Source organism: Pezoporus flaviventris, unplaced genomic scaffold (assembly GCF_033815535.1).
Source record: "Pezoporus flaviventris isolate CSIRO_AGI_PZ_B2104156 unplaced genomic scaffold, CSIRO_AGI_Pfla_v1 ptg000030l, whole genome shotgun sequence".
Taxonomy (NCBI): Eukaryota; Metazoa; Chordata; class Aves; order Psittaciformes; family Psittacidae; genus Pezoporus; species Pezoporus flaviventris.
In genome coordinates, this window is record NW_026892578.1 from 8,380,344 (window position 1) to 8,392,854 (window position 12,511).

Below are 12,511 nucleotides of genomic sequence, written 5' to 3' on the forward strand. Positions count from 1 at the left end.
ATTCTGCATCACAACTTGCTACAGCTCATAAAATACTATATTGCTTGGTAAATCCTGAATTATTTTCTTTTCCGAATAAACAAAATATTATTTTTAGTATAAATATGAAAGACCTACAATGTCTGTTTGGGTTTGTTTTTTTTTTTTTTTATTTTAATATGGAAGTGGTTTTCATTTTTATGAGCTTTTTGTCTATTGATTTGAAGCACAGGAGACAGAAGGCACTAGGAACTGTTGTTTTGAGCTATGGAATTCTGATACTGAAACTTTTTTAGATCTTGCCAACATTTTTAAGATTATTTTTCTAAGCGCTTTGCTTGCTTTTTTGGAAACATCTGACACATTTCACAACAAGATGTTTTATCTCATTATTTTCTCTGATGTAAAAGGAGCAGAAAGGATCAAAAAGCAGGTTCTCATTATTAATGGATCAAATGGATTCTTTTCCTTTCAGGTATAGTTCTTTAATGTCCAAATATTTGTCTGCTACCATTTTGTGCTGGACATTTATTTTGTCTGTTGAAATGTAGTGTCGTATTTTCATGCAAATTAACATAACTAAAATGATACGCCACGGAGCGTGGAAAAAAGAAATGCCCCACGTCAAAGAAGTGCTAACATCTACCTCAGCTGGCAGCATCTGTCCATTTCAGAATTCAGGATGGCTGCCAGAATTTCATTGGTCTTCATGTTGACACCAGGCACGAGAAGAAGAAACTCAATGCATGGAATTAGACAGTAAAAAGGCACTTGCCAGTCTCCTTAATTCATAATTTTAAAAACACTCTGAATATTTAAACATGTGCCTGTAAGGCATATTTTTAGCCATAAGGACGTCAAAAAGCTCAGAGCTGTAAAATGAAATGCACCACTCAATAACAAAAATGAATAAAGTTCAGAATATAAACATGCTTTTACACTTACAGCTGAAATTCAGCTGCATTGTCTCCATTTGAATGTGAACTAGAACTTTGCAACTTAAGCTTGTAAACCAGTGAACAATTTTACACAACAGAAGTTATAAGAAAATTAAACTGGAAAGGAGATTATATTGTTCTATGGCAAGGCTGCATTCTGTTGCCTCACAAAGTATTTTGTCAAAGTGCAAATAAAATAAAATCAAGTACCTCTGAACTAATACTACTTTTTGTACATACCTTAATTTAGTTTCAGTAGCACTAATTTGTGCCACCACAAAATTATTTGAGAATGTCTACAAGGAAAAAAATTAACTTTTAGTGGATGGAATTAAGTTGTTGTTTCAACTGAAATTTTTCTTCACAAATCTTGCCAGACTTGGTATACAAAATACTGTAAATATTTTTATGTTGATTTTATAAATTGATATACTATAAAGGAAAACTAGGCATAATGTACACAGAACTGATTATCTACAGAGGAAAATACACATTTTAAATAAAAAGGCATTGTCTGAAATATGGGTATTCTACAACATATCAGGGCAATCTGCGCTAATGCTTCATTATCCTCAAAGTTAAAACTTTTCCTTATACACAGACTGAACATGTCTTTTTTCAGCTTGCACCAGTTGACCCTCACTCTTGCATCTGCACACTGTGAGGAGCCCCTATCCAACTCTGTGATGACCCCTTGTAGGTCCTGGGGAGCTGTTAGGTGCCCCCAAAGCCATCTGTTTTCCAGGCTGACCCAGGCCAGCTCCCCCAGCCAGCTCCCCGAGCCTCTCCCATGTGTCTAATACTCCAGCCCCAGTGTTTTAGGGGCCCTCCCCTGAGGTCCCTCCATTTTGTCTATGTCTTTCCTGTGCTGGAGACCAAAATCACTGTAGTTTCTAGATGTGGTCTCACAAGTGGCACTTGTGAGATATCTGAGGATAATACCCACCTTTGATCTACAGGTTGTGCCATGCACCTCAAAGCTGTTCAGTACCTTTACCACTAGCACACACCATGGGCTTGTGTTCAGTTTGCTGCCTACCACTAACCCAGGGCTCTTCCTGCAGAGCTGCTCCCCAGCCCCTCTGCACCATGGCTTCCTGGTACAGAGGTTCTGCTCTCCCAGGAACAGCACTTTGCTGTTGCTGTATTTGTCTTTAAGATGAATGAATAAAACTACTTTGTTCTTCCCCTCTCATTTTTAGGAGAAACAATGATCTTGCATAAATGCCCTCTTTTCTAGAAGAAATCATGAGACCCTAAGGAGAATAAAGATGACAGCCAATAAATTGAAATATGCCCACATCATCTGAATCCATCATATGAGGTCATTATCTTTCTTGATTCTTTGATACCACATCCATGATTCCTACCTGCTGTAAGTACTTGTAAATAATTTAAAAGATAACTATATAAATGAATGATCCACGACTTAACAAGATCTTGTATCTCTTGAGAAAGATGATTAACTTTCTTCCCAAATAATACAATGTATATGTTTAATATAATGTTCATTTTATTGGGCAGTGAGGCATTCATCTGGCAGACACCTTAACTGTAACTGTGCAGTTACTGTCCATGAATTCCCTTAGAAATCTGTATGTTTAAAGCTCTTTTGTAACTCTCCATAAAATTAAACTGAAATGTGGGTTGCAGTTGTGAATCCTGTATGATGTACTTTGTCACCCACACTACTGAAAACTGTTCATGGTGGACAGTTATCAGAGATCATCTGTTATTTCAGAGATTATTTAATTTCTATAAAGTTCAGCAAACTATTTCTACCACCTTCATCTCCTGTTGTTCTTGCTGTATTGGTTTTCAAGCTGACAACTCTATGAACTTGAATAAACAAAATGTAATGGGGGTGGGGAGAAACACTTCTATACTTCATAAATTTGTAAAGCCTATTTCAGTTTTAGATGGTTTTTAGTCTTCATTGAAATTTAAAACATGAAATCTTCATTTTCAGTCTACAAGACACTGACTATCATGCTAAAAACCAAGTGGGACAAATCATATGACACATTCCTTATTAAATGTAGATTATATAAGTATTTACAAAACAATTTGCATCTAATCTAACACATTAGACACAACAGATTGCAGTGAGCACATTCAAATTTAGAATATTTAACATGAAGCTGACACATTTTTTTAATTTTCCTAGAGATAATTGCTAAAAAATTAGTATTTTGTTCAATTTTAGAATATAAGAAGTAAGAGGAAAAGAAATAGCTTTTCTGTACTATATTTAGAGGGTTCATTGAATCTCAATTCAAGGGAAAATACAAATTTCATTTGTTTTTAATTATTTCTTTGTGTTTTACCCAATAATGAGTAAATGTTCATACCAGTTTATTTGAGATTAGATAGATATTACATTGTATGTTTCCTAAACCAGATTTCACACAGATAGAATCCACTGATTCCAAACTGCTAATAATACCTATTTATGTTACTCAAAAGCAACAATGAACCCCAAAGTTGAATGTATTTTATTTTCCTGGCACTTATGGTAAACGCGTTTTTTGTTGAAAAATCTGGTCTATACCCATCTAAGGCTGTGCTAGAAGAAGTAATTATAAGGGCTACAGCACATAGTTAAAAGACATTATATGTAAGTAAATGTGCTAAAATAGAACTTTATGGGGTTTTATTATAACAGTATAATCAACCTTATATTCCAATCATTTTAATTCCCTTAGCATAAAAAGCATATTGAAAACATTCATTACATTATCAACTGACTAGCAGGGAAGTTACAATGGAGTGATTGCATAATTGCTTTAATTGATCGTTTTGAAGTAATATTAGATGGTATGGATTTACTCATGATTATTACCAGAAAGATTTGGATTAGTGCTGTATTTTTAATTTCTTCACCAAAATTTCTCATTTGTAGCACTGTAATCAATATAGCACATTAACTCCTATGTCTCATTTTAATGATTTCTTTTCCTACCACTCTACCTTTTGCCTAAAGCAGATGAATATTTCAATAACACTCTCCTGCCAGGTCTTACTGTTCTCTTGTATATTCTTCATTACAGAATATGCAAAAAGATAATTATCAATTCAGTATATTAGAGGGAACAAGGGGAAAAAATGCATAAACATATTAATTTTACAGGGAGTAAAGCTATCTAGAAAAAACTTGTTAATATATCCGTGAACAATGACATAGCAACATAAATGCCACAAATTCGTATGTCTTTCCTGCACATTGAACTTAGAACTTACCAGGTCTCCAGATTCCACTGAATTCTCAGGAAGTTATAGTTCTAGTCTCCCTAGCCAGACCTTGGTCATAGAATCATAGAATCATAGAATCATAGAATAGTTAGGGTTGGAAAAGACCTTAAGATCATCAAGTTCCAACCCCCCTGCCATGGGCAGGGACACCTCACACTAAACCATATCACCCAAGGCCTCATCCAACCTGGTCTTGAACACTGCCAGGGATGGAGCATGCACAACCTCCCTGGGCAATGATCTTGCCATCATTCTAGTTACTCATGAGGATGTTGACCTGTATTAGCCCTATATTGACCCTGGAGAACAGCACTAGTGACTGGCCTCTAAATGAACAACATGGTCACAACCCTTTGAGCCCAGCAGCTCAGTCAGATTTCAGATTACCTCACTTGTATTTATCCAGAACTTACACAACTTGTAGATGAGGACATTATGTGAAACAGAGGCAAAAGCTTAATGTAAAGTTGGGATAAGGAGCATGCACTGATCTCCCCTCATCCACATCCACTAAGTGTCATTAAGTTCCCTTTGTAAGTCCATAGCAACTATTTTTAGCCATCTTCTTGTCCTTCATATGTGTGTAAATGGTTTCCAGAATTATTTGCTCTGTCACCTTCCCATTTGAGACTTATTGGCCTGTACCTTCCCAGATCCTCTTTCGTCACCTTCTGGAAGATGACAGTGACATTTGTTTTCTTCTAATCATCAGGACTGTCCTTCAATCGCTATGACCTTCTGAAGGTACTTGAGAGTAGCCTTGTTCCCTTAGCACTTGTGAATGCAAACCATCAGATTCTATCAACTTTTGTGCATCCACTTTGTGTAAATATTCCCAACCCTGATTCTTCTCTATCAGTATTAAGTCTTCCTTGTTCTGAACTACAGCAGTAGTCTTAAGGGTCTGGGACTCCTGAAGTCTGTAGTTACTATTTAAGACTGAACGAAGAAGGCATTTGGTACTGTCATGGTTTAAAACCAGTCAGGCAACTCCCCCCCTTCTTGCTCTCCCCCTACTCCCAGAGGAACGGAGAGGAGAATCGAGAAGAATGCAACTCCCACGGGTTGAGATAAGAACAGTTTAGTAACTAAGATATAACACAAATCACTACTGCTACCACCAATAATAATAATGATAAAGGAAATAACAAGGGAAGAGAATACAACACCTCACCACCAGCTGACTGATAACTCACCCCCTCAGCCCGACCAAACACTGACCGATGCCTCATCCAACCCCACACCGCCCTAGCCCTTCCGGGTAACTCTCAGTTACCTCCTGGGCATGATGTGCTGTGGTCTGGAATACTTCTTTGGTCAGTTTGGGTCAGGTGTCCTGTCTCTGCTTCCTCCCCCTCCTCTCTGGCAGAGCATGAGGCTCAGAAAGTCCTTGGTCAGACTAATACATCATTGTTATCAGCTCTGTTCCCAGGCCGAAAGTCAAAACACAGTGCTGCACCAGCTACTAAGAAGGAATAAAAATGACTGCTACTGCTGAACCCAGGACAGGTACCTTGGCTTTCCCCATGTTCTTAGTCACCAGGGTCCCTGACCCATTCAACAGTAGGCCCACACTTCCCCTAATCTTCCTTTTGCTACTGATGTACCTGTAGAAGTCAAGATCTGACAGTATCCAAGACTGCCACTGCTTCCATCACTTGTATATTTCCTTTTTATGTCCATTCTGTTTTTCAAAAGCTCATTAATTCATCCAGACATTGTGCCACCTTTGCTAGACCTCCTCACCTCCAGATGGACTGTTACTGATCTTGGAGGAGGTCACTTTGAAATTCAAAATAGCTGTCTTCTTTTCCCTAAGCTTGTACTCCATGGGATTCTTCCAAGCAGGTCCTTGAGAAGCCATAGTCAACTTTGCTGAAGTTCAGGGCTCATAACTGTGCTTTATGCTTTGTTTCCTCCTCTCAGGGCTGCTGCAGCCCAGCCTTCACATCACCAACCAGTTCTTCCTTGTTTGTAAACATCAGGTCCAACAGACACCCCCTTCGCTGGCTCTTCAATTACCTGATTCCATAAAATAACAAAAATGCTTTTATGTTTCAATTTCTTTGAATTGTCATCATTGTAGGAAAATATGTCAGGAAAATAATGAAAAGGTTAAATAGTCTTCTTTTTGTTGTGGCAAACATGAGCCAAACTATAACAAGCTAGCTATTTAAATGTCAAATATCATTTGAATAAAAATGTTATTTAGTAGATATGGAAAACGAACACAAGAGATTATTTTCAGCAACTCATTTTTATATACTGCATCATTGATGGTTAACTTTTTTCTTTTTTTCACACAAATTCACAAAACACCAAAGGGAAAAAAGAAAAAAAAAAACCAAGAAAAAGTAAAAAGAGAATGAAAAATATTTTTTCTTTCATTTCTGGCAAAAAATAATACTGTGAATTATTAATTTTATGTGAAATATCTACTACTCATAGACTGGTAATATGTACATAAACTTCATTAGTTCTGACAAGCAATTGCATTAGCTCCTGTGACATTGATTTTGACCTACATTAACACTCAATAAAGTTTCAGTTTTGCCAAAATTTTGGAAGCTTGAAAGCTAGCAGAATAAATTCAGGACTAAGTGCCAACAATTTTCTTTTCTGATTGGGTTATGCTAAATGGGATTAGGAACAGCCAAGATGATTCATCAGGGGCTAATTGCTCTTAACTAACTTGATTGCAGGCCACAGTTAAATGACTGGCTCTTTTTATAAGTGGAGAGTGTTGTTTACTTTGTTGCGTGCTTCAACCTTAGCAAGGCATTCAGTCCTTGCTATTAGTCCATTTAACAATTGAATGCTACTGGTATTCCTCAAGCATCAATACTCGTTTTCTTCAAGAGACCTGTAATGAACGCATCATGACCTTGGCTTGATCAAGAAGTGAGTGACTGAGTATGGTGAGCTGTAGCCAGTGGTAGTGCAATGGAGACCTGAGGAGCCTTGTCGTGGGCACAAGACGGGAGAGCAACATCTGAAGCTGTTGGAAAGGTACAGCATGACTGGTCATGAACTGATTTGATGCATGTCATGTGCGAACATGTGACTATAAAACCCTCAGTAGTGGAGATGAGGGAAAGCATTGTTAGGCAGCTGCTTGACAGCACCTTATCAGTCAGGAAAGTTCTGCTGTGGCTGCATATGTAGTACCACCCTTTTTTAATTGAAAGACCTAGAGAGGCCTACAGTTACAGGTAAATTATATTTCGCTTACCAGGAAGAAAGCACGCAGAATCACTGAACTTTCTGAAGAACTACTTCATCAGAGAAGGTGCTTTCCACCAGGAACAATAAGGCTTCTTAAGCACTCTCTATGACTTAGCCATGACCTTCACTTTGGTTCATGTTCACAGTTAGGATCTGAAACTCACACATCGCAGTATCACAGTATCACAGAATCACAGTATGCTAGAGATTGGAAGGGACCTCGAAAGATCATCTAGTCCAATCCCCCTGCCGGAGCAGGAACACCTAGATAAGGTTACACAGGAATGTGTCCAGGTGGGTTTTGAATGTCTCCAGGGAAGGAGACTCTCAACTTGCTCGTCATCTGTCCCTGGACAGAACTCAGTGCATTGTAGTTGCTCCCGCACATAAAGAGCAACCCCACCACCCCGCCTGCCTGGCCTGTCTTTCCTGAAAAGGACATAGCCTGCCATGACTATATTCCAGTCATGTGAGCTGTCCCACCACATCTCTGTAATTGCTACCAGATCATAGTCTCCTGACTTAACACCGGTTTCCAACTCCTCCTGCTTATTTCCCATGCCGCGCGCATTGGTGTACAGACATTCCAGGGAGCGAGCTGAGCACACCAATTTCACCCTAGGATTATAGGAGGCCTCCCAGACTTCATCAATTCTGGAGTGCTGCCCCACTGGGGCAAGCCCAGCTACAACCCCATCCCCCTTCGAATCTAGTTTAAAGCTCTCCAAATGAGCCCTGCTAATTCGTGCCCCAGCATCCTTTTGCCTCTGTGAGATAAACCTTTCCCACTTGTCATTGTCCAGACTGGTGCCCTATAAAACCAGCTGTTATCAAAGAATCCAAAGCCCTGCCTGTAGCACCAGTCTCGAAGCCAATCGTTTGTGGACTGAATTTTCCCATTCCGTCCCACATCATCAGTGGAAGATGGAAGGAGTGAGGAGAAGATCACTTGAGCCCCAGACTCTTTCACCATCCGCCCCAAGGCCCTGTAGTCTTTCTTCATCCCCCTCAGACTGCGGGAAGCAGCTTCGCCCTCACCTGTCTGGAAGATCAGCAGCGGGTGCACCGGGTTGGGGAGCCCCCTAGTGATATCCTTGATCCGGGCTCCAGGCAGACTACACACTTCCCTGTGATGAGGGTCAACTCTGCATATCGAGCCCTCTGTTCCTCTCAGAAGGGAACTGCCTACTACAATGACCCTTCTTTCTTTCTTATCAGAGGCAGTCTTGAGGTGCAAGGTCGACTGCCTCCATTGCATCCAATGCATCTATTTAAAAAAGGTTTCAATCTAGGAAACATGGAAATAATTCAGTACAGAAAAAATATCTGGGCATTAACCTTATTTCTCAGAGTAGTAGTCAAAATTCGTGGACATAATTCTTTGTTAAAAATAACTCAGTGTTTAGGATATCCTTTATGAATGAGCAACAGATAGATTCAAGGTCTTGCTGGTACTAATTCAAATGGAAAACTTGGTGATCAATCTTCCACATCAAATGAAGGTTTCTATATCATAACTTCTCTATGCCTGTCTCCTGACTGATTACAGTAGTTCCCTGTTTCAGTCATGATATGGGACAATAAAAATTATTATATTGTGTTGATTTTTTTTCCAAGGACAACAGAGTCATTGATGACAGGTCTAATTTATTAGTAGCAGTCATTGAATGAATATTCTTCCATTCATTGCTTTTCATCAAATATAAATCTCTTCATTCCATGCATATATCATACTACCTTCCAGAAGCTGGAGTCCCATCCCAACCTCTCAGTTATATCTGACAACTGTGCCCTTCTTCATGAAGATTACAGCTCCTTTTTCTCTCACTTCTTTTTCATGTTATAAATTTGGTGTGATATTTTGTAAAGCTGAATCATATTTCTTCCCACAACCATTTTTGCTGTCATCCACACATGCATAAATTGTGTGGATAAAATATAATAAAGCAGTGTCAATGCTTTAGCATACATCTCAGCAAAAATGCAATATTCTAACTCTATCTCAAATAGTTTATAGTTTTTAATGCTCTCTTCTTTGTTCTTCAAATGGCAGAGCTATCTAAGTACAATCAGCTTTTAAAAAGCAGAGACTGTGCTTCAAGCATCAAGAAACCAGTTACTTTTCAGTATGTTTCTGTTGGTAAACACTAGATAATGAATGAAATTGAAATAAGATGAAGCTTACTTCAACATATTAATATCTATTTTTAAACAAAGTTTCGGTACAGATTTGGAAAAAGTATACAGATGTGTTTTATCGTGTCTTTAAGGATTTTTAGACTATTTTCATTTTGTATTGCAAATGAAGCTATAATATAGTGAATGTCTACTCTGTGCATAATGGGATTTCTGGCAGTCTAATGCAGAGACTGAATAGTATTTTAGATTTGCAATAGATCATAGGGCACTTTGTTGACATTCAAAGGAGCTGCTTCAGTGGATTCACAAGTCATAAAGTTTTCAAGTTGAAGAAATCCTTTCATCCCTCCTCCTGTTTGGATCACAACTGAAAGCTGTTATTCTGGGACAGAGAAGAAGGTTGGCTTTTCAAGGCAGCAGTGAGAGAGTGCTTGGCGTATATAGATGTTACAAGAGTATACTTGTTACTCAGACTGCAAAGTTCTCTAAGCATCAGTGAAGAAAAAATGGTCTCTGAGAAAAGAGATACAGTATAAGTATGAAAAAAAAATCTATCATGAAACAGTAAGTTTTTTTCTCTCTGAGTGGTGGTTGTTAGAATACCAAGACAAACAGGCTATATGCTAACTTTACAGTATATAACCCTTTTAATGGCATATGATTAACATGGCACATGCTGGGGTGAGTAGCTGAATTGCTGGGGTGAGCAGCTTGAGAGAGGATGCCTGCAACACCGGAGCGGAGCGGGGGGAGATCAACGTCCAGGAGCCTCAACTCAGAGCGACAAGAGCCCCTGAGGAGGGAGCCTCAAGTCCTTGACAGGACTTGCCCAGGAGGTGGCAGCTCAGGTCACCAAGGAGCTGACTCACAGGGGGCGGAGGCAGGAGGAGCGGCACCAGGTGTGAGTGGTTAAAAACCTGGCCAGGGAGGCAGCCCGCGCAACAGAGCGGGCAACCAGAGCAGGTCGAGGCAGGCAGGCAGGCAGGCAGGCAGGCAGGCAGGCAGGCAGGCAGGCAGGCAGGCAGGCAGGCAGGCAGGCAGGCAGGCAGGCAGGCAGGCAGGCAGGCAGGCAGGCAGGCAGGCAGGCAGGCAGGCAGGCAGGCAGGCAGGCAGGCAGGCAGGCAGGCAGGCAGGCAGGCAGGCAGGCAGGCAGGCAGGCAGGCAGGCAGGCAGGCAGGCAGGCAGGCAGGCAGGCAGGCAGGCAGGCAGGCAGGCAGGCAGGCAGGCAGGCAGGCAGGCAGGCAGGCCGGCCGCCTGATCAAGAGGACTTGCCTGGAGCACAGGAGGAGGAAGGACTGCTTGCTTGTGTGGAGGGACATAGACGGACCGATCAACCAGAGAGATCATGGTCACAACATGATCAAAAGCTGTAGTGAGGAATAATGTGGGTACCCAGACTGAGCCTTCCTGCAGACATGCGACCATGCAGGTCTCTGGCTGCAGTAAATGCCTGAGCCTGGCACTTGTACTGGAGTGACACTGCTTGTGTGAGGTGTGAGCGAATAAATGATCTGCTCAGGCAGGTGGCTGAAACTGGGGAGGAGGTAGAAAGGTTGAGAGCCATCAGAGAATGTGAAAGTGAAATTGATTGGTGGAGCCACACCCTAAGGCAAGGGCAGAGGGAAGTGGTTGAACAAGTGATGGATCCCCTTCCCTCCTACCATCAGATAGAAGGAGTAAACTTAAGGGACAAGGAGGTGTGGAGGGAGTTCCCTCCTCGGAGAGGTAAGCGAAAACCCTCACAATCCCTTTCTCCCTCCCAGTTACCTTGAATAACAGGTACGAGATCTTGGAACTACAGGGCCAGGTAAATGGAGATGGAGGGGTTGATCCATCTAGTGAGTCACCTAGGGCTTGTCACTCACCCCCATGCCTTAGAACTTCCTTAACCAAGAAGAAAAGAAGAGTAATTGCGGTGAGTGACTCCCTTCTGAGAGGAACAGAAGGGCCCATTTGTCAACCTGATCAATCCCACAGGGAAGTCTACTGCCTACCTGGGGCTCAGATTAGAGATGTTAAAAGGAAACTCTGATCTGGTGCAGCCCTCTGACTACTATCTGCTGCTGGCTTTTCAGGTTGGCAGTGATAAAATTATTATAAGGAAGGCAAGGGCAATGAAGAGAGACTTCAGGGCCCTGGGACAGCTGGTTAGAGGGTCTGGAGCACAAGTGGTGTTTGCCTCCATACCTGTTACAAGCAAGGGTGAAGAGATAAATAGGAAGAGCCTGCAGATTAATGTATGGCTATGTGACTGGTGCCAAAGGCAGGCTTTTGGGTTTTTCAATCATGGGTTGCTATATGAGACACCTGGTTTGCTGGTGGCAGGTGGGATACATCAGTCCCAGAGGGGGAAAAGGTTTCTGGGGCAGGAGTTAGCAGGGCTCATTGACAGGGCTTTAAACTAGGTAGGAAGGGGGAAGGGGAGATAACTGGGCCTGTTGGGGACAAGCCCAAGAGAAACATGCTAGGGCTTGAAGGATGGCTAACTAGGGAGGACTCTCAATCTATTGTTTCATTTGAGGGAAAGGATAGTTGTTTAGACCCTGTCCTGCAGGGGAAAAAGGGTACCGGGGCAAGAGTTAGTAGCGCTCACTCACAGAGCTCTAGGTTATATTCAAAATGCAAGGGGGTTGTAGCTGGGTTTGAACTAGTGGGGCATTGTTCTAGTATTAATGAAGACCAGAAGGCCTCCTGCCTCCCAAGGGTGCCACTAGCGTGCTCTGCTCGCTCTCTGAAATGCCTGTACACCAATGCACGCAGCATGGGGAATAAACATGGGGAGTTAGAAATCTGTGTGCGGTCTAAAGGTTGTGATCTGGTGGCAATTACAGAGACATGGTGGGACAGGTCACATGACTGGAATGTGGTCATGAATGGTGTTTTAGGAAAGACAGATCAGCAAAGTGAGGTGGTGGAGTTGCTCTTTATGTGAGAGAGCGACTAGAATGCATAGAGTTCTGTCCAGGGGCAGATGAGGA